The 6074-nt window shown below is 49.5% G+C and overlaps 1 pseudogene; it reads left to right on the forward strand.

Moving 5' to 3' along the window:
• The first annotated feature begins 643 nt into the window (after nucleotides 1–643).
• LOC146200452 (uncharacterized) lies at nucleotides 644–5615 on the forward strand (annotated as a pseudogene).
• Nucleotides 5616–6074: the final 459 nt, after the last annotated feature.

A 6074-nucleotide genomic window follows, 5' to 3' on the forward strand; every position in this document is an offset into this window, starting at 1 on the left:
GGAAAGCATTCTTTATGCATCATCACAGACTTATTTATAAATGAGGCGTATGCCGCCTCGGCATCATTACTTTGCAGTACATCCTCACGGTGAATGCATCCCAAGCCGAAACGCTGAGCCACGTTGTCTTGACTAGCTAGTGGCGGCAGCGGTGTCAGTCAGTCGCTGCTATCTCTTCGCAACGCAACGCTCCTATGGGCCCACGCTCTCTCTCTGGCGACACCTCCTCCCCCCCCCCCCCCCCCGCTCGTGTTCTACGGTTGCTGCGTACGCCCTTGCCGCCATCCTTTTCCGCTGGGTGTACACCATCCCCCACCACCCATCACCCCGCTTGCCGAAGCGCCGACTCGAACTTAATTGCTCTCTTCGCTCCTCCTCCAATGCCACCTCTGTGCGGTGGCAATCAGAGAGCCAGATCGGTGGCGGCTGATCTCGATGTGTGCCCCGCTCGAGCCGAAATAGCCGCCGCCGTCCGCCTCTGCGAACCAGCAGCCTATTATCTGCCAGTTCTTTCTGAGCCATGAGTGCGACAACCGGTGTAAGTCCTTCGTCCGAACTGCCAGAGCAGAGGCCCAGCGCCGTCGCCGCCAGAATTCGCAGGTGCGCGTCGCCCAAGTAGAAGCTTACCTTCGCCGCCATCGACATGATCCAGGAGTGCGCGTCGCTGAAGCAGAGGCTAAGCGCCGCCGCCGAGAAGACCCTTCCGTTCGCGCCGTCGAAGCGGAGGATCATCGCCGCCGCCGAGAGCAACCAGCAGTAAGCGACGCTGAAGCAGAAGCTAGGCTTTCCTAGGCTTTCCTAGGCAGAAGCTTTCCTAGCAGAAGCTAGGAAAGATAATAAGAAGTCCATGTCACAAGGTGGTGCACGCTGGCTTAAAGAAGAATAAAAAAAAACAGAAGGTAGCAACCAGGCCTGCAAATGAAACAAAAACAGGAACCAGAACCGGAAAAGAAGAACAGCAGCAAAACAACAGACATACAAAAATGACAGCGAACGTCCGGAGAGAGAGGCAGACATACAAAACCAAAAACATGAGAAAAACGGGAGACTGAGGTAGAATAGTAATCAGGACAGTTTCGGACAAAAGAAATAAAAAATCGGGTGGGCAAGATAAAATTGCAATTCCCTACGGCATTGTAATCGTTGAACCTCGAATCCACAGAGAAAGAAAACTGAATTAAGGAGCAGAAGAATTAACCAAAATTGAGAAAGTGCTACCGCCAAAGGCGCGAAGTAGAGGATGAGAAAGAAATGTAGGACTTAGACAAAACAAAAGAGAAAAAAAAACAATAAATCTAATCTGATGCGGAAGATGTCCGTCACTATACCAGATTATATTAAACGCAAATTCTCAGTAAAAGAAACGATGGAGGAAAATACATAAAAAACAACAACTCCACTATACCGGACTCGTCCGACAACTCGTCCGAGGAAAAAAATATAATTACTCCACTCATTTCATATCAGTATGCACGCTACCCATGCGGACCTGGCTCTGTAGGCAAGAAGTCACGTGCAGATCCAGAAAAACTGAAAGGCATGCCTACAGCACTCTGCTCAACACAGGAGCACGAAGCCCTCTCCTGTGCAGAGTGTGGCAGGGGGTCTGCAGGACCCTCTGACGAGACCCTCGTCCCCCCCCCCCCCCCTGTCAGGCTCAAGCGCAGGATCAGCAGGTCATCTGCTGATGCTTGTAAAAACAAAGATAGAGAGTTGGCGGCATCGAAGGGCACGCCAGGACGAAATACACATGGGCACGTTTAGCATGATCCAGTAGGCTGATTTAATTGACCTGGGCACTACAGCCATATGCGCCTTCATGCAAGCAAGTGGGCGTGTCCGAATCAGACAGGCTGAAATAAAGAGCATTCTTCCTCCTCTGTACAGAGCGTGGTTGGCAGGACACTCCGATGAGTTCATCTCCAGACTCAAGTACATAATCTAAAGGAAATCCACTGGTGATTGTAAAGCCACGGATGGACTGTTGACAGAGGCAGCGTGCACGCCACAACAAGAAGCAGGTCGAAAATGCACCCAGGTATTAAGGCAGCCAGGAAAAAAAAAAGAGAAAGAAAGGGCACCTGCGGAGAAAAACAATGGACTCACAGAAAATATTAGAGAGAAAAGAAAAGGAAATCGCCGCAAATGATTACGTGCATAATGTTGAATATTCCTGATGCCGCCTCCGCTACTGCGGGTCTTCACGGCAAGACATCTGGGCCATCCCACTGACTCCGGGGGAGGGACGTATACGGACTGGAATTGCCTATTCTTCCCCGCGTGGTACGGATGTGTGCGCGTGTGTTGTGGGGTGTGGTCGGTGAGTGGCGCGCGGGAGGAGCGCTCCCATCAAGTGGAAGAGAGAGACTCAGTTTCCGGAGCAGTGCGGTTGTTGATTGAGACGCTCCCCAACCAGTGTCATAGTCAGTGTAGTTTGGACAATTAAAAGTCATGTTGTTGTTGTTTTAAAAGTTCTCCCTAACGTCATTGAATAACGAACCTATAATTGCAAAGCAAGTTTAAAAAGATATACAATGGATTAGCGCAGAAATAGAGAAAAAAAAACATAACCTTTCAGAAGAGATATGTGGGAAAAAAAACCTGCGGCATATAATTTAAAGAATGCGAAATATCATGCAAATAGTTCACATTAAAGAAGAATGTCAGCGACAGTAGTCAGGTATAGTACTGCTTATGCGTTGAACTACTTCAATTAATATTGCACAAGGGAGAGGATTCCTAGGAAGCGTCGGCTATTGAGACGTTTAATATCTGATGAGCAAAAAGAGTTTAGGCGAGAAACAAAGGAATCAGTAAGGAATCGGTCTTGGAAGTAGTAACGGACGTCATTACACATCTTGCCACAGAAACAAAGTGAAGAGGAGGATAGACGTACCTTTTTTTAGAATAAAAAGCAAATCTGCAACGCCCTGTAACTACAGTTGTAATCGCATTACGGGGTGTACACTTTCATGGTATATTGAGTGCATCAGATATCTATTTAAATAATTCTGTGCCACATTATTTTCGCGCCAATATGTGCTCCACAAAACAAGGAAAGAAAGATGTAAGCGTGAACGGACATAACGTCTTGAAAGGGTACAAGGGTGTAAACGGCCGTACTGGCCTGCGCTACCAGTTGCTTGGTCAGCCACCTCATTGCCATAAACGCCAGAGTGGCCCCGGATATGGAATAACATGAATGGAGCAAGAGACGATAAGCGCGACAGGTTATTTTTAATGGGAATAATTGTGGGTTTAAACGAATTTACTGAAGAGATCATAATAGAGCAGCAAGGTTCGTCTTAGGGAGGGACGGGCGAGGGGATAGTTGTAAAGCAATGAAAGACGAATTGTAGTGGGAACCACTCGCTTCTCGTAGAAGAACGTTGAGGCTAAAATTGGTGTACTTAATAATTCACGGAAAAACGGGGATTGCTTTTAAAGTTATTTAAAAGAGCCGTTTTACATTTCTAAACGACATGACCACTCTTTCAAAATTAGAGAGTATACCGTACCAGGACGAACCACTTTGCAAATTCAATTTTCGTTAAAACAGTGCAAGAGTGGAACCGGCTTTCCGAAATACAAGTGTGTTCTGCAAGCGAAGATGTATTTTTTGCCAACCTGTAACCCCCCTGCTATAACGCCTTCGGGCAGTGCGGGGTAACTCTTGAATAAAAAGAATAAAGATGCCAGAAAGCAGAGACAGAGAAGCTGTATTGGAGTTAATAGGCGTAGTGAGACAGTTATTAGGTGCATAATCAACAGCACAATTATAAGCTAAAAGTTCCTCTTCATACGCACTGGAAGGTATCTCCAAAGAAAGGCGATGAACAGATAATATATTCTGGGCTGAGTTAAGCACTACAAAAGCTGCGCCCGCGGAGTGAAGTGTGAACGACCCATCACTATAGATATGTAGTGCGCGTTGAGGAAAACAGAACATGGTTTCCTGTTAGGTGAGCTTAATAAAATGAAATCTAATTAAGGTTCATTGAGGGAGGATCAGTTCAGAGATTGAACAATGGCTGTATTTCAGAAGGGTTGTATGTAACGTTGACATGTAATATAGGTTGCCGGAGCTTGAATTAGGCACATAACTGGTCGAGATGAATAGGCAATGGAACATTTGCGAGAACACTAGGTGCAGCCGTTCGCGTTGTTCCGTAGCCGCCAGTAAGAGCGAGGACTGGTATCCGTTTAGTGATAGGACGCGATGTCTTAGTGAAGAAAGAGGACAGTGATACCACCATGCTGGGTCAGCATATGTGATCGAGGGGAGAATGACTTGGTGATAAATTTGACGCAAATGAAAAGGTGGAACACGGAATAGTAATATAAACCAATTAAGGCACTTAGTGGTAGAGGCCAAAGTTTGTTTGCAAGAACCTTACACGGGAATTAAAGGTAGGCTAGGTACGAATCAAAAACGACCCCCCCTAACGTGAAGTTGGCTCGCGCCTAAGGCTGTGAGATCCAAGACGGATGGTGGGTTTACGCTCATGTAATGCTGGTAGTCCATCATGAAATAAAGCATAAGAACACTTTTGTGCGTTTAACTGAACACGATTTGCGGTGCACCGTTGCTGAAAATGAAGACCCTGCCGTTCGCCCCACCGAAGCGCAGGCTCATCGTCTCTGCCGAGAGCAACCAGGAGTAAGCGGGGCTGAAGCAGAAGCTCTCGCCGCCGCCGAGAGGACTCTGCTGTTCGCGCTGTCGAAGCGCAGACTCATCACCTCCGCCGAGAGCAACCAGGTAGGTGTAAGCGAGGCGGAACCAGAAGCTCTCGCCGCCGCCGCCGAGAGGACCCTGCCGTTCACGCCACCAAACCGCAGGCTCATCGCCTCCGCCGAGAGCAACCAGCAGTAAGCGAGGCTGAAGCAGAAGCTCTCGCCTCCGCCGAGAGGACCCTGCCGTTCGCGTCGTAGAAGCGCAGGCTCATCGCCTCTGCCGAGAGCAACCAGGAGTAAGCGAGGATGAAGCAGAAGCTCTCGCCGCCGCCGACAGGACCCTGCTGTTTGCGCCGCCGAAGCGCGGGCTCATCGCCTCCGCCGAGAGCAACCAGGAGTCAGCGAGGCTGAAGCAGAAGCTCTCGCCGCCGCCGAGAGGACCCTGCCGTTCGCGCCGCCGAAGCGCGGGCTTATCGCCTCCGCCGAGAGCAACCAGGAGTAAGCGAGGCCGAACCAGAAGCTAGGCGTAGCCTCTGAGAGGACCCTGCCATTCGCGCCGCTGAAGGGGAGGCTCATCACCGCCGCCGAGGGGAAACCACCAGTTAGCGAGGCTGAAGCTGTCGTTCCCGCGGCTGAGAACGAGGCCAAACGCAAAGGCTCGCAAACACTAAGGGTGCAACAAATGTTTTCCGGCGGCAGTTTAGATACATTCCGTTTTGAAGTGTGTGCCAAGTGTGTGCTCGGCTATGGTTTCAAAATGATGTGAAACCGCTTCCGGATACGTACCTTGAGAGCCTCCTGTGGGAATTTCCTAACTCGGACTTGTGTCAATGCATATTTTCTACGTGCATGCAATCTGTGCGGAAGGGTGATATACCTCATCTTTCAACAACCAACGGTTACAAATTTCCCTCGAGGCCAGCGCTCCTCCCACAACTTAAAGCGATGAGTGTGAGACTTATATCTCCGTGAATCCCATTCATGCATGTGCGCCGACTGATGCACGGCGGAGGCCAATACGGCATTAAGGGTGTCGTTGTGAACGTTTCCGTTCACGTGGACCAGGTGGTTACATCGTTGCCTCGTGCCATCAAACAAGACCGCGCCCTCAATGTGCATCTGAAGCGGCATATCCTAGCGAAGACGACGTACTTGGCGGGGCAGAAAATGTGATTTGGTTTTGTGGCTCAAGGTGCTTTGCGATAGCACACAACATCAAGCGCTACAACATCAAGTGGGACCTTGCCCGTTTGGGTGATATCATCGAAGTGGACAAGGAGGATGAAACTGAGTTGCTCCCGGAATGCGCGGACCTGAACGATCTCCTCCAGACGGCCACAGCCATGACAAGTTTCTCGTCATCGCTCTCGGGGAAGGAAAGAAGCCCCTCAGTATTCTCT

This window comes from Amblyomma maculatum, chromosome 2, assembly GCF_055883805.1.
Source record: "Amblyomma maculatum isolate TAMU_Amacu chromosome 2, ASM5588380v1, whole genome shotgun sequence".
Lineage (NCBI taxonomy): Eukaryota > Metazoa > Arthropoda > Arachnida > Ixodida > Ixodidae > Amblyomma > Amblyomma maculatum.